This window comes from Canis lupus, chromosome 34 (assembly GCF_011100685.1).
Source record: "Canis lupus familiaris isolate Mischka breed German Shepherd chromosome 34, alternate assembly UU_Cfam_GSD_1.0, whole genome shotgun sequence".
In the NCBI taxonomy this organism is placed as follows: Eukaryota; Metazoa; Chordata; class Mammalia; order Carnivora; family Canidae; genus Canis; species Canis lupus.
The window spans coordinates 33,164,080-33,183,595 of NC_049255.1; the positions used below are offsets into that span (position 1 = coordinate 33,164,080).

The following is a 19,516-nucleotide window of genomic DNA, read 5'->3' on the forward strand; positions in this document are numbered from 1 at the left end:
CTGTACCAGCTCCACCCCCGAGAAGCCAGGTGCTGTGCATTGGAGACATCAAGGATGATACCCGCAGCAGCTGTGTCCACACCACCTGGGCCTCAGGTCTCATTTTACATTTCATTTGTGAGCTGGTGAGTTTTTCCCAGTGATGAGCTCCCTAATACCCTTCTTCTTTGTACTTACCCTATTTATCATTACTCCCTTTGAATTATTTGGCTACTACCTGAATTTCTTCCTTGGTTGCAACTTAATGGGGGCAGACCTGGGAAATGCAGGGGGGCTGTAGAGAGCCATGGAGTATCATGCTTCCATTTCTACTTTAACCCTGAGAATGCAATATTGTAATAACCTCTGTGCATGATGCTTGTTTACTGTCAGGGTCTTTGTGTTCTAGCCCCGAGTACTTACTCTTGTATTCAAATCCTTCCAGGAGTGACTATTCCCATACCTCAGGAACTGACAACCTAGTTATCTACTCATGAAATATGGTTAATTTTTCAAGCCAGCATATGCCAAATACTGAACAAATCAATAAAGGTGATAAGCTGGTGGTACCCATTATTGTGGCCTCTCGTCATGTGTTGCTCTTGAGCATTAGAAGTGTGGCTAATATGAACTGGGATATGTTGGGCCTATAAAATACACAGTGGATTTCAAAGGCTTAGAATGAAAACAAAAGGAATATAGAAACATCTCATTAATCATTTTAATATTTCATGTTTAAGTGGTATTTTGGATACATTGGATAAAATAAAATCTAAAATTCATTTCAGCTATTTCTTTTTACTTTTATAATATGGCTACTACATTTTTTTTCTTTTTTAGGTAGGCTCCAGCATAGAGCCCAGTGTGGGGCTTGAACTCATGACTCTGAGATCAAGACCTGAGCTGAAGTCAAGACTTGGGCACTCAACGGACTGAGCCACCCAGGCTACCCTGGCTACTACAATTTTTAAATTAGATACATGGTTTATATTTGTGACACACATCCTATTTCTATTTGAAGCAGTTATATATTTCAAAGAAAGTTTCTTTATGGGTAATATTCAGGTAATTTTCATGGGCACTGAAGTGAAAAAAAAAAAAGTGTGCTCAATGAAGAGAGTTAGGGAGGACATTCCCAGGCTGTGTTAACTAAAATCAAAACTAGAGATGTTTGAGCCAACATAGGGGACGTCGCATTGCCTACACATCCAGGAGTGAGGGCTCATGGCTACTAGAAGTAGTAGTGTGTAAAGTTTGTGAGTAGACAGGACAAAGTCAAGAGTAGATAGGAGAGAAAGAATATGACAGTACAGTGGCTAGATTGTTGCTCCAGGATAAAGAAGAATGTTTATCTTGTGTGGCTAAATTTAGCAGTCAAAGCCAAAAACTTGAGGAGAGGTGGTTGGAGAGTTGAAAGAACAGGAATGGCAAAAAGTATCAGTTCTAGGGAAATTTAATTGCAAGGGCAAGTGCTGTAAGGACCACAGCACGCCAGAGTGAATCAGCTGGGATGGGTCAGATAAAGTGGTTCAGGACTAAGTGTCTTGTAGGTTCACTGTTATTGAATATTAGCTATGTGGTATGGAGCAGACCTCAAAAAGCTCAAAGGTTGGGGATCCCTGGATGGCTCAGCGGTTTGGCGCCTGCCTTTGGCCCAGGGCATGATCCTGGAGTCCCGGGATCAAGTCCCGTGTCGGGCACCCAGTGTGGAGCCTGCTTTTCCCTCCTCCTGTGTCTCTGCGTCTCTCTCTCTCTCTCTATCATAAATAGATAAATAAATCTTTTTAAAAAAAAGGCTCAAAGGTTACATGGAAGATGAAACCACTGGGATGTGCATGGCCTTCGATGCCAGATTAAATGCTTTGGATGTAGAGTGAGGGAATTTGAAGGGTTTGAGTAAGAGAATATCAAGCGATTGAAAGTATTGTACACAAAGGTGCACCTGGAGGTAATGTGAATGGGTCTATTAACCAAGGGTGGGGGTAAAAAGTGGAAGACAACAATTTCAGAGTTTCATATAATATTCAAAGTATTAAATGGGCTGGGAGAAAAGTATTAGACAACTGGGCTGGGAGAAAAAAGAGGACAATGAGATAAAGATAACTTATGGAGAAGGTCTATAAAGGTTAGGTTTGAAATATGTTTTGGAAATGTAGATAAAGAATCAAAGAGGGGTGCCTGGGTGGCTCAGTTGGTTAAGCATCCGACTCTTGATTTTGGCTCAGGTCATGGCTTCAAGGTCATGGAATTGAATCCCATGTTAGGCTCCGCACAGAGCATGGGTCCTGCTTAAGATTCCCTCTCTCTTCCTCTGCCCCTCCCCTGCAATGGCTCTTGCAGTCTCTCTCAAAATAAAAAATAATAAAAATAAAAACATAAATTAATTAATAAAAAAAGAATAAAAGAAGACTCCAAGGTTTTGAACCTGATTTATTGGAAGGACAAAAGAAGCAAGGAAGTTAGGAGACCTTTTATAAGGGAGAAAAAAAAATCACTTTAAACAAGTTGGATTTGAGGTACTTGCAGGACATTCAGACGGAGGCTATCCATGGGCAGTTGGAAGTATAAGCTGGGATGAAGGTCAACAAAAGGGCAGGAAGGGGAAATTTGAACAACATCTATAGGGAAAAATATAGTAAACATGCATGAATCCTAATGAAAGAAAGTTTGAGTAGCAGATGGCCTAAGTGAAAAGCTATAAACATGGAAGCAGAGAGGGAGAGAAGTCAAGAAAAGAGTCAAAAAAGATGGCCCAGACAAGACAGTGTACAGAGAGCAGGGAGTGGAGATGGTCAGCTTTGAGGGCCGGCCGCCCCTGAGTGGACTGTAAGGTATGGCCATCCCCAAGAGAGCTCCAATTTAACAGAGTAGAGAGGGCCGGTAACTGGGTGGCAAATTTGATGATAGCCTGCAAACATCTCTAATTTCTTTGGGAAGTTATTATATCATCCACGAATTTATCTAATTCCTTCATTAACCAATTCATCTCTTCTCACAAAGATACAAGGGAACCTCTGTCTATTCATAACTTGAAAATAGACCATCTTTGTAGGTCATTCCAAGGCAAAGTGCATGAAAGGAAGTGATTTGGACGGCAAAATGAGATCAGGATTGGGAGTCCAGAAACTAGGTTCCAGTCTCAGATCTTGGATTCATAAGTTCTGTGAAACTGAGCAAGCTGCTTCATTTCTCCGGGCCTAAATCTCCTCATCTATAACCAGGTAGGCTTAGACGACATGCTCAATTAGGTGCTTTCTAAATTTGTCTTTAATTTGTTTCTTCAGGGTACTGTTTCTGGTTATAAAATTTTAAAGGCATACATTTTTTTTAGCGTAAGAATTTTAAAACTGGGCATGTTCCTCAATATTATCACACCTTCTCCTATAAACCACCACCTACCTATTCGTGTTACACCCCTTACCCATGGTCTCCAAATGAGAGGGAAAAGCAACCTGCTTTAGTAGTCATTTGGTGCCTAAAAGGGATGACACGTTAGAATAGAGATGGTAAAAGTCTATAAATATAAATTTAAGTGCTACAGAGTTTGTAAAGCATGTCATAATGACATTCTGCATATTGGTTGAAATTATGCCTCCGAATATCAAAGTTATACACACAGAGTAAAAACTAGAGACTGAAATATTATAACAAGATATGGAAGAGATAAGACATGATATTATAAGGATGCTTGCTATTTTTAGGACTTGCTTGGGGCATAGTCATGTCTCTCAATAATAGATAAAAGTTTGTAAAATATTATTAGCTTCTGAATTTCATACTATGTGAATGAATTAGCTATGCAAAAATAAAGTGAAGAGCAAAAAAGAAAGAAAAATGGTAACATTTGTATGTTTTAACTTTTGATTAACCAATACATCTCTTCAGGTGGATTATACACACATTATTATATTCTTCAAGGATTTTTTGAGGTTATAAACGTATTTTAACAAAGGTATATTTTGAAGGTGGGCTTTGGGAAACCCAGGTAGAAATACGTAGCTTATATGACAAAAGGGATAATTGATCAATAACTAGTACACAAATAAATTATGAAGACTTGCTAAAAGCACAGTTACAGAACTTCTTCCCAGATCCAGTTTCATGAAGTCCTTCCATGATTCTTTTTTTTTTAAGATTTTATTTACTTATTTATTCATGAGAGACACAGAGAGAGAGAGAGGCAGAGACACAGGCAGGGGGAGAAGCAGGCTCCATGCAGGGAGCCCGATGCAGGACTCGATCCCGGGTCTCCAGGATCACGCCCTGGGCTGAAGGCAGACGCTAAAACGCTGAGCCACCCAGGCGTCCCTCCTTCCATGATTCTGTGGCAATTCTGATTTTTGTCATCATTGTTCTATACTAAAAAAGCTGTGTTTTTTGTGTTTTGTTTTGCTTTCTAATAATCTCTATGCCCAATGTGGGGCTGGAACTCAGAACCCTGAGATCAAGAGTCACATGCAATACTGACTGAGCCAGCCAGGTGCCCCAAAAGCTGTGGGGGTTTTGTGAGTTTTTCCCCTTGATCCATTTTGATCCATTCTGTCCTTATTATTCTTCACCCTCCAGTCAGTTTTCCATCTGATTATTTTTTTAGTATTAAGGAATTTAACATTTTAGAAATTTCTCTATGACAGAAATGTTAAGAATATGTCTGTTTTTATAATGAACGTGATGAATGCACATGTTCTAGTCAATATTTCTGTTTTAAAGCCTGGTGGATTTTTTTTTTTTTTTCTGGTGGATGTTTAATGCACCTGATGAATGCTACTGATTGCATTAATGTGCTCCACTTAAAACATAACTGCACTTTCTAGTCAGTATAGCTATATTAGTTCCCAAATAAATCCTCCAAACCCCCAAATGAGAAAGTTGAGCTTTCTTTTGTGATACTGCAGAAACACATTTCTCTCAAGACTCATGATGACTTCAAACAGTTTTAAGTTTGTTTTTTGTTTCCAGCTTATATAGAACAGTTGGACGATTCTTTACCAATTTTATGTTGAATGGGAAGTTTCCTCTACTTAGATTGAGAATCCATGTATGAGAAAATATTAAATTCTCAGATTTGCTTTTGTATACTTGAGACACTGCTCTTGTTTGGCTCTTCATGTCACGTGGGATTTCAGTGAGGCAATGTTTGTCGTGGCAGATTTGGCCACTTTTGTAATGACCGTATGCAGGCGACAAAAAAAATCCTACGCAATTGCATTTTAATTAGCTGTAGAGTGTGGAGGTTCACAACCATTAAAATAGTTATTTCTCAATAATATACTTTAATAAAAACACACAGTGGACATATCTTTCAAAACATTATGGGTTACAGTGAAATACGGTTTATTGGTCACTCTATTAACTTTGCATTTCTCTTAATAATGACGCTTGTGTTTTGGAAGTAACAAGTTAAATTGTGTTAATTGGTGTTTATTTTGGTGACCTTGAAAATGCATAAAATTTTAGAATACTGGGGCTCCCGGATGGCTGTCAGTTAAGCGTCTGCCCTCAGCTTGGGTCATGATCTCAGGGTCCTGGATAGAGCTCTGGGTCAGGATCCCCGCTTAGCAGAAAATCTGCTTCTCCCTCACTCTCTGTTCCTCCCCTCTGCTCCTGCTTTCTCTCTCTCTCTCTTAGAGAAATAAATAAAAAATCTTTTTTAAAAAGTTTTAAAATATCTTCTGATCACCAAAGAAAGATTAAATCATATTTTCTAAGTCACCTCAGTGTTCAGAAAATTCTAATTCTTCAGAAGTATTTAATTCATATACAGTATAGACAATAATCTGTTTATCAAAAATACCTTATTCTTAGGCCATGTTAAAAAAAATACCTTGGAATTCGCAGTCATTTTCCATTTTAAGTACTTCTTCACAGCATTTTGTAAATTCCTAACATACTAATTAACGAATAGGACTATGTTTTTTCCTTTTATTCTATTCATATATTCTGTGAAAAGCATACAGTTAAAATAAAAAGGTTTCAATAGTTTTCTGTTTAGGAAAACCCCAAGTGATGAAACACTATTGAGTGACTTGGTTCTCTTAAGAGTATCATTATCAGTGATTTTCTTTCTTCTAACACAGGGACTTCTAACTGAATAAGAAATAATTGGACTTTTCCAAGTGTGAAAACTAGATTTTCTGAAAATTTTAACTAGGGGTAAAGTTCTTTTTCTTTCTTGTAGCCAAACCAAGAGGAACGTGTTAGGTTCAACATTAAAAGTAGGAAATGTAATCAGTGAATTACATAAGTCGGGATATGCAAAGGGTCTCATGGCCTAAAGAGACAGAGATTAAACCCACAGTCCAGGGGTTCTGCTCAGACTATTCTGTTCTGCTCAGACATGAGTAAGTAAATAGATCCAACTTTAGATTCACTAAACTCTGAGTGTTACATCAACCGTCTTTCAAGGCCCTGGATTCATCTTTCCCACTGGGTAAACCTCCTTCACCTAACAGGAGCTCAGTGGCCCGATGGGATTTACACTCATGAGAGCAGTGTTGGCAACTCCAGCAACCTCTGTTCTAGTACAGGACGAAGCCAGGGGCGGAATTCAAGCTATTGGTTGAGTTTTCACCTTGACTTGCTCTGCAGGGCAGACATTCTTCTCCAAACATGCCTTAAAACAAAAGAAGGGACGTTGCACACCTGGCTGGCATCAAGCCTACAAGGCTGGCAGGTAAGGAGGTCGACTACCTTGGTCACGTCCCAGGACTTACCCTCTCCATAAAACTAAGAGGGGGAATGTGTCTTTGGCACAATTTCAGCTGTTTTATATGTTCATTCCTGCTTCGCTTTGCCCTGGCTTGTTAGTTATTATGTGACCTTAAGCTTGATTTTAACTTGAGAAAGCTCAGATCTGGAGGCTCTTTCGAAGTCTGTTTCAGGAGACGGGACTAACTAGTAACAGAATGTACACTGACAGGAGATTCGGATCCCAGCTCTGCCAAATCAGAGTCTGACAAGGACGACCCTCCTCTCAGCTTCCTCAACTGTAAAGTGAGCTTCACCATGCCTTCCGCAGAGAGTGTTACGGGACGTTTACAACTTGAATATATTTGAAGCCATTGGCACATAGTAAGGACTCAATAATGATTGTTTTTGAACCTCTTTTTTTTTCCTTATCCCCCTTTCCCTTTCTTTTTATAAATATTTATTTGTTTAGGTAATTCTCTACACCCATCACGGGGCTCGAACTCACGACCCTGAGATCAAGAGTTGCACGCTCTACAGACTGATGCAGCCAGGCGCCCCTCTCCTTCTCCTATTTAAGGTAACACAAGGCTCCTAATAATGTCAGATTTTCTGTTTGCCTGTTTGTTTGTTTTTGTTGTTTTCTTCTACTCTCTGATGCTTCTCTTCCTTCTTCTTTGGAACTGAGCCCTATGCTTGCTCTGAGAGTGTTTCAGGTTGGGGCGATTCCTTCTTGCATTCTGACGACTTCCCAAAACTTTGACACTCCTCTTTGAAAACCCAATTGTCTTGCTGAAGAACTGCTATCTTAGTGTCAGGAAATAAGCTTTGAACCTTATTATTCAAAGAATAGTGTGATTTTGTGCTGAGAGTTAAGCTGTACCGAGTGTCCATTTGTATCTTCTGGCCAGAAGTGGGTTTTAATCCTTGCAAGTCACTTTTTCTGACTCGGTAACATTCTGTATTTTCAATGTTGCAATGGGGGCAGTGACGAAAAAGCAGAGAATGATGGGACTGAAGAGTGGCAAGCTGAATTTTTTTCTCTCTTCTGATCTTTTCTTTGCCTATGGATCTAGTATTTGTTTTTCAGTCAAAGGAAGAAAAAATATCTTCTCTTCACTGTTTTCAAGATTAAAAAAAAAAGAAAAATCAGTGCTCTTGACAAATAGAACTGATCCCTTCTGAAACTAATTAACTGAAAAGAAGTATATATATATATGTGTGTGTGTATATATATATATATATATATATATATATATAGTGTTAATATGTATTGGCTTATTACATGTGAGGCACCATTGTAAGGATTGCACATGAATTAACTCATTAATTTCACCAAAAAACTCTATTGTTATCCCTCTGCTACTGATGAAGAAGTTGAGACACAAATATGTTAGGATGACTCATGGTCTTAATGGAAGTGTCAGGGCCAGGATCTGACCCAGGCAGTCTGGTGCTAAGGATTACCTTCTCTGCCTTATAATGTATGATGGGAACTCAGGGAAGGCTAGGATCTGCCTCCATCCCCTAAAATTATGCTACCCAAAGTGTCATCGCTGACCAGATACAACAACTTGAGAGCTTAGTCAAAGTACAGAACCTCAGGCCTCACCACAGACCTGTCCAATTATAATTTGCATTTTAACAAGATGCTAGGCAGATAGAGTACATATGAAAGTTTGGGAAATGCAAAGGAGTCCAAGCCTAATGCATTATTTCTGGAATCATATGTATATATTTTATGTGATATAAAGAGAAAAAAAATCACTGAGTTTCAGATCTCAAAGGGATTAAGATTTAGAGACAACACAGTTCAATCTTTTTTTTTTTTTTTTTTTTGCTTTTTGGATTTTATTTATTTATTTGACAGAAAGAGAACACAAGCAGAGGAAGCAGCAGAGGGAAAAGGAGAAGGAGAAGCAGACTCTCCACTGAGTAGGGAGACTGAGTTGGGGGGCTCCCTCCCAGGACCCTGAGATCATGACCTGAACCGAAGGCAGACACTTAACCGACTGAGCCATCCAGGTGCCCTGATTTTTTACTTTAATAAATGTTGAGAATGAGCTACATAGAGATCCCTGGGTGAATCAGCGGTTTGGCGCCTGCCTTTGGCCCAGGGCGCGATCCTGGAGTCCCGGGATCGAGTCCCACGTCGGGCTCCCAGCGTAGAACCTGCTTTTCCCTCCTCCTGTGTCTCTGCCTCTCCCTCTCTCTATGTCTATCATAAATAAATAAATCAATAAATCTTTAAAAAAAAAAGAAAATAAGCTACATAGTGGTTAAATATGTATTTAAGAATAAATAAGTATTTACTGGGTTCTTAAGAATTCAATAAACTTTTATTGAGGGTCTGTTACCTTCCAGACAATATGCCAAGTGGGACCAGGATATGAAACCATATGAGTCATGCCCTTGGGGATCCCAGTGAAGGAGACAGGTAAGTGCATAGAGTTAACAGGTGCCGTGATGACACCATATCTACATATCAGCACACGGGAAGAAAGAGATTGGAGTGGGGATCAGGAAAGACATCATTACAAGCATGATATTGGAGCTGTGTCTTGAAAGACCAGTAAGTCCTGACCAAAGGTACTGGAATTTGAGCCTTTTCATTTGCAGTTGGGCCAATGAATGTCATCAGTCAGGGCAACAGGCTATTCAGAGAAAGGAGGTATTTAGAGGAGTGGATCTCAACGTTGGCTTCACGTAGAATCACCTGGAGCACTTTGAGACTACCTATCCTTGGGTCCACTTCCAGGGTTACTGATGTAGTGCACCTGGCACCTGGGCACTAGTATTATTATTTTGTTGTTGTTGCTGTTGTTGCTGTTAAATTCTGCAGGTGACCCTAGTGTCCACTTAACACCAGTCTAGCTCTCATGTGCCTACCTGGTTTCCCTCTTGTCTGTATCTTCTGACTGTTACTTCTGGTTCCTGACGTAGCTTTCTGCTCCAGACTTGAGAGCCACTCTTTGCATTAATCTTAACCTTGTTATCTGTTAGAACCTGAACTTAAATCTGATGATAAATGTCATATTCTTGTAACCTCCGTGAGCATGGAGGGCTCTTCGTGCAAATCCCTCCATGCCGGGGCCAGAGCCAGCCCACAGTCAGGGAAGTTAGCTACATAGCAGCCTGAGAGAGGGGCCTCCTGGCGTCTAATAGTCTGCAGCCCTACTCACGGTATTTGAGGTCATAATTAATTTTCTGTAGCCCTACCCATGGTATTTGAGGTCACAATTTTCTCCCCAAAATAAATAAAACATCAAAAGATTTTCCTTTGCAGTTTTGATGAGCATGATTTCCAAATGGATTCAGGGAGGAGGGAATGAAAAATCGATGTCGATGACACAGAGGTCAGAAACATTTGGCTGGAGGCGCTAGTAACCAAGTGCAAAAGAAGGTTTCCCAAAGCATGGCTTATGGGCTACTCACATAAGTACCTGAGGAAGCTAAATGCAATTCAGTTTCCAGCTCCTTCTCTAATTTTACTAAGAATTTGAGAACAGACTCCAGAAGGTGAGTGTTCAGCATCTACCAGCTGTAATTCTGATGGACATCAGATGGGAGGGTGACAGAACCAGTACGCTATTTTATCTGAAATCGTTTTATTCATCTGACAAGTTTATGTTTTTCATTATTCTTTGCGAATTCTCCTTTTAATTATATCCCCAAGAAAACATGTCATAAGCAGTCAGTGGAACACTATAAATAGCCATAAAACAAGGAGTACATTTCAAATATTTGAACAGGAAAATATGCTGCTCATTTTTATGTTGGACATTTTAAAAATGCGTGGTTTAGCAAGGCCTTTGAAGAGTTAAGGAAAATTTATCTTTCTAATGTCTGGAGCGTGTGCTTGACAGTGTGGTTTCATCTCAAAGCAGCAATTTTGTTGACCAAGAGCACCCAACAGAATTGGCAACGAGAAGAGCGTGGCGCAGTACCCGGGAAGCGTTAAATGCTAGAAAGCTCCGTAGGTGATGCTGACAGATGATACTGGTAAGAAGCTCTGCTTTAAATGGCTGGATCTGTAGAGCCCGTAAAAGAAGTCCTACCCTGTAAGCTTGTTAGGTTTTGGGGAAGCTAAGTGAAATTAGACCACCTGGTTGGAGTTAGGGAAGAAAGATCTCCTACTACCATTACCATTCCTCTTATCTAGTTTTTCCCTTTCTCTCATTGATCTTTTCACCACCAAACTGTTCCTTCCTGCTGCCTGAATTTGGACTCTAGAATATCTACTCTGGATTTTTGCCAAAACATCCCAACTGTTCTCCTGGTCTTTATTCTCTCTATCTGCTGCCCATGTCCCCTTCCCTAAAACCAGATCTGTTTCACTATTGAGCTTAACCCTTTCAATGAATGGTTTCTTTTTTTTTTTTTTAAGATTTTATTTATTCATGAGACACACACACACACAGAGGCAGAGACACAGCCAGAGAAGCAGGCTCCATGCAGGGAGCCCTGTGTGGGACTTGATCCCGGGACTCCAGGATCACACCCTGGGCATGAAGGCAGGCGCTAAACCACCGGACCACCCAGGGATCCCCAATGAATGCTTTCGAGTTGCCTGTACAGAGTCAAGTCCAAAATCGTGTCCATCCAGGGAAGATACCCTGGCTCCTGCCGACCCTTCCTCTCCTGACTCCAGTCACTGGCTCTCTTACATGCATCCGGAAGCCTCCTTCCACTACACCAGTACACGCAGCCATTCATGACATTTCATCGCTCTATTTCTGCCTCATTGACTAGAGATAGGCAATGCAGCAAATCAAATCCCTCAAAAGTATGCATTTCTGGCCAAGGCTTTAAAGGTTAAAAATGTAATATTTTTCCTCTTAACATCAGTTCATGAGCTCCCAAATTATATGACTGCTATTGGAAGAGAGAGTACACTTTATCTTGATTCCAAGGCTTTTCACCTTGGATTTGTGAATTTGTCCTGGGTCGTCCCTCTGATCTTTGTATGAGCTGCAAATGTGGCTAAAAACAGTGTTTTTAGCAGTGGGGGGACTTTTCTTAGCTACCTTAGCACAAATACCCTCCCCCATGACCAGCCTCACCCCATGGGGACATTATCTGAGATATCCTAGGTCTCACATATTTGCTGGGAGAGAGGGATAGCACTTAAGACAAAGGGAAAGGGTTAGAGCACGGTGTCAGCATAGATTAGAAAACAGGAAGAAAGGGATTTAATGTTATTTAATCTTGGGACATTTATTACTCCAGGCTCCTTATTTTATCTAAGTCGAGAGTCTAGGATACTTAGAATATTCAATTAAAGGACAGGGAACTTTAATATTCTCTCTTCTGTTTTCTTAAGATATACCTAGGATTAAACATTAATGAGACACAAAGTTAATAATTCTGTTCAATTCCTAACATTTCTCCTTTTCTTCAAAAAATCCTCAGCTGTCTGCAGATGCTTAGATGCTTGCTTTCCAACAAGATTCTTTGATGCTTTAGGACAAATATTCTATTTCTCAAACAAAAATTCTTTTATTAGTTTTTTTTTTTAATTAAAAAATTATGTGGTAAGTTTTGGGTGCCGCATGTTTTTGTAAGACAGACAGAGACAGGCCAAGAGCAGAATGTGGTTTGAAACAGTATAAAATAGTGCAATTAAAGACAGCCCTTCCCTCCTTCCTTCCTTCCTTCCTGCCTTTCTTCCTTCCTTTCCTCTGCTCCCACTGTCGTTCTCCCTCCCCTCTTCCTTTCCTTTCTTTCTTTCTTTTTTTATTCTCTCTCAGTTTCTTTTTCTTTTTTCTTTCTTTCTCTTGCACCATTTCCTTTTATTTTCTCTCATTTCTATCCCCCTTTGTTTGGTTTTGGCTTCCATGGCATTTATGAAACATTGCAATAGGCCAGGCACCATGCTAAACATTCGAGATAAAAATATGAACAAATATTCCTCCACTGCCTTCAGGGACCACACAATGAACAATGATGTTTGGAATTAAACTGATGGTTTTTAAGGGAAGGAAGGCTTTGTTCTCTGCTTTTTCTTGATATATATATATATTCTTTCCTGCTGCAGAATATTCTCATGGGACTGAGGCTATAACTCCTGTAGTTATAGCCTGAGGACTGAGTTGGAGGGTACTGGTAAAGAGCCTAGAAAGCAAAGCAGGAGCAGATAATAATGGCCTTATAGTTCATGGTAAGGAATTTGGCATTTGTCTTGAAGTCTGTGAGAAGGCACTACTGAAGAATCTTAAGCAAGGAGATGAGATTATCATATCACTAGAAAAAACAGTTATCTGGAAATAGGAGAATAGACAGGCAGTAGGAAGGGAGTGGGACACTAGACTGAGGTGAAGGAGACCCTTTGGGGGGGGTGTTGCCACCACCCAGACAATAATAAAAACCTGAACTAGATCAGTAGACACTGGGCCTTTAGAGAAGGCATAGGGTTTTAACCCATAGAAGAAATGGGGGTCAGTAAGGGAAAGGGAGAAGTTCAGATGCCCTCAGGTATGTGAACATAGTAGCATTAACTGAGATAAAGATCACAGGGGAAGAAGGCCTAGAGTTGGGGTGGGTGAGTGTTATTTGGAGTTCAATTTTTATCATGTTGGGGTTGAAGTCTCTTACTGGATATCCAATGTTTATTTGGGGTAGGGGGCTGGGTTAGGACCTGAGAAGAGAGATGGGCACTAAAGGTATGGCTTTGGAAGTTGGCAATCTGTAGGGGCTAATTGAGATCATGGAGGGGGGTTGAATCACTCAAAAGTGGGACAAAGATAGAAGAGGAAAGGGAAAAGACCAGAGTCTTGGGGAACACTAATACTTGAGGAAATAAGAGATGACGACTAGGGACACTGAGACTAAATGGCCTGGGGGCAGAAAGAGTGACTAAACCCAGTGATTTCATGGGAAGTAAGGAAGAAAACGTTCAAGAGACGACCAATAAAACCCAGCAACAGATATTGTAGAGAATTCAAGTAAGAAAGGGCTTGGAGAATGTTAATTGAATTTGCAATAATGTGGTCATTGGGGAACCTCAGTGATGGAGATTCCCATGGAACAGGGCAGGGGGTGGAATGTGAAATTGGCTGAGGAGAGAAGAGGTGAGGGCATTGGGAAGCTGATGAGGGCCACACCGTGGCAACATTGGCAAAACCAACTGACAGTAGAGCAGCTGTGAATTGGGGGCCTGCTGGGATGAGTGTGGCCCTTCTGGGGAGGCCCAGGAGCTGGAATGAAAGAGGACAAGGTTCTGTCCATGCTGAGCCCCCCTGGAACAGACAGAAAGGGCTGGCCAATCTTGGCCAGCTGAAAGCCCACCCCGTGCTGCAGTCCGAGAGCACTTAGGCTGGAAGACCCTATATTCTTGTCTTTTGTAATCCCACTCCAATACTGTAGAAGGATGAGGAGAAGATGGAAAATATGCGGTTGGCTTCTATCTCTGTTCACTTTACTATACTCCTCACATCAAACACTTAAAAAATAAAAAAAAAAGATTGCTGTTGCATAGCCAATTCTACTTTTAATACTCAAAGGAAAAAGAGAGATATGAGCTTATTTATGGAGGAGGATTTACATTAGATTCTACTCCAGGGCACATTTTTATTAGTTTATGCCACTGGGTCAAGAAATTTAAAAACAAAATCTTGTTCTATTATTTCTTAGGGGCATTGGCAAGATTCGAGTATGCATATATGCACAAAGAGAAAAATCCCTCCCTATCCCCCAAGAGGATGAAGGTTCTGGAGAGAAATGGGCTCTGAACAGGTAGGAGGTGTCGGGCACAGAACAGTGGTGAAGATAGGGAGAGATGCCTCCTGAGGAGTTGGAAGAGCAGGGAGGAGAGGCTCAGATGTGCTTGGCCAGGAATTTGACTTCTTATTCATTAGCTCCTAGTTTTCCAGGTGGAAGAGATTCACCTTGGGCCTAAGTTGTGTTTGCGGCTAGGGGCGAGGCATGCCTAGGCATGATGCAGAAATAGGGAAATAGACCCTATGGCATGATCAGTTATATAAGCCAGTTTCTGGGAAAGCTCTATCATTTGGTGAAATGATGAAGAAGGTTTTGGTTGCCCAAGGTGAGTGTGGGATCAGTGGCAATGAAGGTGGGATGGTAAAAAAGAGAAGATACATTAACGTCCAGCCTCTCTGAAGGGATTCCACCAGCGAAAGCTGAAGGATTGGTTTTTCTTGAGATAGGGAGGCACTAGCTGGCACCAGGTAACAGTTTGGTTGGAACACAGCTGTGCCTGTAACCCAGAGGACCCTGGCACTTTGGTTGTTTATTCTGCAATGACAGAGGTATTGGAACCAAAGGGATTCATGAAAAACATGGAGGTCCTCCAAGGATGCCCAGTTGGAGATGCTTGTTGGCTTCCACAGGTCTCAATATCTCTCAGTTTGGGATGGAAACCCCATGGGGATGTCCAGAAAATTAGGTAGCTGGGTTCCTGAGAGAGATGAAGACAAGGGCTCTATGTTAATTCAGATTATATTTTCATGAAGAAAGAGGTTAGGTCCACAGAGAGAAGGGAGGTGTGGGTCTCGAGAAAAGGAGGGAAAGGTAATGAGCAAGAGGACAGAGCCCTGTCTTGGGATAATGAAAGGCTGTTGAATAGTATGGAGGGGTCTAGCTGGAGGTAACGGTGGTGACTTTGTAGTGCTATCATTTATTTTCTTTAGTGTTTATTTAGTAGCTTGAGTATGAAAATGTGAAATAGCAGCCAGCCAGCTAGCTTCATCCATGGTGGAAATAGTTTCTAAAAGAAAGTAGAGGGACAGGCTCACAATAAGATTCCAAAAGATTCTCAGAAAGAGATGGTGGGGGAGGTCGTCTAGAATTTCCATGGGCTAAACAGGAGAACACAGGTGGTTATAAAAGTAGAAAAATCCTGTTTTGTAAAAGGTTATTATGGCTGGTGTGGCCTGAGGGAGATCTTTGTTACACTTCTAGTAAGGCAGCCTACAATAGCATTAGCATTTTTGGCAACCACATCACACCGTTGGCTTGTATTGAGTTTACAGTCAACCAAAATCCCTAAATCTTTCACACGTGCGGCTCTTAAGCCATGTTTCCGCCATCTTGCACTTGTGAAAGTAATGACTGTTTTGGGCCTAAATGTAGGGCTTTACATTTATTGGCATTAAATTTCATCTTGTTACCTGTAGGTCCTTATGCCAGCTTTCATAGAATATTTGACATATTCCTTCAGGTTTTCATACGTTTTCCCCCATCACTTCCGGTAAAACAGAACCCGGAAGAACTTAGGCACATTGGAAAGTGACGGATTTGCCCTGCTATCCTGTTTCTCAGCCCACACCTTCATTTTGTCTGAAAGCGACTTTGTCATGGTGCTTCCGAACACCTCGATTTGCCAAACTGCACTGGTTAGAATGTTTTTGCACGCAAGGGTGGAACCCTAAATCAACCTGGAATAAACAATAAGGACCTTTATTAGCGCACAGAGGTAGGGAGGGCCCCGGGCACGTACCACCAGGCCTGCAACTCTGTTCTGCTGTTTGTAGTTTGTTCTAGCTTCTCCCGTGTGTTGTCCTCGGGCCAGCTTCCCTTGCGGTTGTATGATGGCTGCCAACAGCAGTGGGGGGACAACATGCTGCCTTGTTTGTGCCCAGAGGAGGGTGAGAAGGGAAGAAAGTGTGAATAGAAGAGTATTTTTCCAGTTGGACAACCTCCTAGATCACCTCTGAAGTGACCAATAATCCCGAGTTGCTTGGGAGTGAGGAGTGTCCTGGGATGTGGGCTTGCAGCACCAAAACCAAGGAAATCTGGAGCAAACATGGAAGTGAGTCACCCGGGATCCCTGGGTGGCGCAGCGGTTTGGTGTCTGCCTTTGGCCCAGAGCGCGATCCTGGAGACCCGGGATCGAATCCCACGTCGGGCTCCCTGCATGGAGCCTGCTTCTCCCTCTGCCTATGTCTCTGCCTCTCTCTCTCTCTGTGTGACTATCATGAATAAATAAATAAAATCTTAAAAAAAAAAAAAAAAAAGGAAGTGAGTCACCCTAGCACTTATGCCTAGACCAGGAACCATTACCAGGATAAAACCAGATTCTGATTGGCTTAAACTGAGGGTCCCAGCAAGGGGTGGTGTTCTCGTGATTGGTTTCGAGACACGTTTCTGAAGTGTAGTTCTCGCCTACCTTTGTCAGTTCCTCTGGGAGAAGATTCCCGGGCACCTGGACTTACTGACTCAGAATCTCTAAGCACCGAAATAAGAAATTAGTTTTTTTAAGTTTGATTTATTTAAGCGATGTCTGCACCCAACATGGGGCTTGAACTCATGACCCTGAGATCAACAGTCGCATGCTCCTCCAACTGAGCCAGCCAGGCGCCCCAAGAAACGAATTTTTATCAAGCATGCAGATAATCCTATAAACCAGTCCTTGGAGAAACACTAGTTTCGTCTAGTTTAGACAGTACACACCCCTAAAGTTGGCTTCAACATCCAAAGTGGCATGGCTGCTGTGCCATGGGGCAGGGTTGGGGAGGATGGGGGTGAGTCACTCTACTTCCCTAGATTTAGGTTCAAGGAATCCTGCCTCCCAGAACAGAAGGAAGCTGGTTGGGAATTGCTTATTTCTAGAGAAACCATGCTGCTTCCTGGCAATGCCCAAGGGTATTAGTGAGATCCCCTCACTAAATGTTCACAAGCCAGGCTTAAAAGTCACTCTTGCCTTTTTTCTAGAATCAGGGTCAAGCTCTCAAGTGGTTAGCTTAACAGAAGCCATGACCTTCTTCTTAAAAAAATTGTTTTGGGTGTCAGAATAGTATTTCCTTCTATCCGGGTTCTTGGAGAAGCAGCATAGGTCTGAGTGAAGAGATTCAGTTCTGGGAGGCAAACTAAACAAAGAATTGAGCCCTTAATTTGCATGTATTGATCTTGCATGTATTTCTTAACTTCCTGAAATGTATCAGCTGCCAAACAGAGTAATTACAGAACCTGTGACTGTTGGACTGTTGAATTCGATGAGATAAAGCTTCTGAAGGTTTCGCAAAGTGCTTGTCTCATTAAGCAGTCAGTAAATTTTGATCATTAATATCCTGCCTTCTTCATTTATTCCCTGTTCAAGGTATTCAGAGCCCTGAGTAGGGCCAGGCACCGTGCTCGTCACTAAACACAAAAATAAGGAGCTGTTAGGGGAACTCATAGTGTTGGCATGAGAGGACAATGGCACTCGGATTGGTTTATATACAAGGTACCAACACAGGACAGAGAAAAGAATGGTCAACTGGGAGGATGATCTGGGTCTCGGAGAATGATAAGGAGTTTTCTAGATGAAGGAGGGAGGAGATAAAGGACATTGTGGAGAGGGGATGTAGCCTGAGCACTAATTAAAGCGTGGGGCATGGAGGAAGGGGGCCCCTTGGTGGACGTCAGTAGTTTAGAAGATTGGAATGCAGGGTTCAGGTCAGGAGGAGGGGTGGATGATGTTACAGGAGGTGAGGGCTGACTCCGGAAGGAGGAGTTTGGACTTCTAGGAGTTGGTTGCACCATCACACCTGTGTTGGCACCAGTCTGGAGGCCGTGGGTGAGGAGTGGAGGGTGGTGAGGCAGGGAAGCGCATTTAGAGCTTGCAGCATTACTCAGAGTAGAAGAGACCAGGGCTTAAACCAAGATGAGGATATTAAGACTCGAGTGGAAAGGATGGGAGTGGGAACTGCAGAGTAGATCCCCGTGCCAGGGCCAGGTGACCGATTAGGTAGGAGGCAGGGAGAAGGCACATTGGCGATGAATTCCCATGTCCCTGTCTTGAGTGGGTGGCGGTGTCGTTGTCCACCAAGGACAAGGGGGCAGTGGTGGTAGTGGCAGGGTCCAGCGCTGGGCTTGGGGAATTTTAGTTCCCCGGGAGGTGGAGGTGGGCAGTAGGTTGTCTGTAGCTGGTGAGTAAGAGCTATTCTAGAAGGATGACTGGCAGTCACCCAGGAACAGCCTGCAGGTACTGGAATCTGGGGTGATTGATCTGCCTGGGATGATGCCTAGAAAGAGCCCAGGAGCCCCAGGAACGGTGACAGTCCACGAGGTTCACGGACAACCATTTAGTGTCTCCCAAGTAGAGGCCAGGAAAGTAAACCTGTGCAGGCTCTCGTCCTCCCACTCTCCTCTTCCCAGGATCCTTCTCCTCATCTTCAAGTCCCTGAGATCCGTCTTTGTTTTATTTCTCAGAGAGGGATATTTTTCAATGTTCGAAAAATTTAAGTCATTTTTTTTTTTTTTGAGAAGCTTTGTTTCCCAAGGAAGGTTTTCTAAGCTGCTCTAGCATCTCTCGTAGCCGTTTTCTGATGTTTTTGTCCGGAATGCCAACAGTTTTAAACAGAAAGCTTTAAAATACGTATTTAAGTCAAAATAGAATGTTACTTCTCACGAAGTAATGGGGGCGGAGAGCACAAAACTGAGATGGGCCCGAGAGACGTATGCAGAAGGGAGGACAATGCCCTAAAGTCTGTGTCCGAAGAACATGTTCCAGAAAGTGCCATGGACCTGTCCTCAGCAGCTGCTCTGGTGCTTAGGTGAGCTGCAACTAGATAGTTCTTTTTTCTTTTTTCTTTTTTCTTTTTTTTTTTTTTTTCCCTCCCTCTGCAGTTGCAGAAGCAAGCTGGGAAAGATTGGAGGGGAAAGCCCAGCAGTTTTGCATGAGAAGAGCAAGTTTAAGTCTCTAGTGAAATAGTCGGAAACATCTCTGCCAACTGTGAACAAGGAAGCACGGATCACAGGGGAGAAAAATCCGGGAGCAACCCGGGAAGTGAAGAATTCCAGATGCTGGACGCCACCTGGTGGGGACCTGGAGGTTTTTGGAAAAAAAAACAAAAAAAACAAAATAAATGCCTGGATTTCAGAACTGGGGGATGGCTTAAAATCATTATTA

The 19,516-nt window shown here is 42.1% G+C and overlaps 1 long non-coding RNA gene across 8 annotated transcripts in view; it reads left to right on the forward strand.

Annotated features, from left to right (window-relative positions):
* Nucleotides 1-2,944: 2,944 nt before the first annotated feature.
* The window catches only part of LOC102151672, a 39,883-nt gene continuing 23,311 nt past the window's right edge, over nt 2,945-19,516 (forward strand). For 2 of the 8 annotated variants that reach the window (XR_005383971.1, XR_005383972.1), the window contains exons 1-5: nt 6,832-7,050; nt 7,139-7,246; nt 9,031-9,103; nt 9,953-10,185; nt 10,554-10,668. This is a non-coding gene — a long non-coding RNA (uncharacterized LOC102151672). Of the gene's footprint in view, nt 3,201-6,567; nt 6,653-6,831; nt 7,051-7,138; nt 7,247-9,030; nt 9,104-9,952; nt 10,186-10,550; nt 10,669-12,703; nt 12,827-14,298; nt 14,401-19,233; nt 19,494-19,516 lie in introns of those variants that run through there. The other 6 variants (XR_005383967.1, XR_005383970.1, XR_005383968.1 and 3 more) reach the window with 6 other exon arrangements.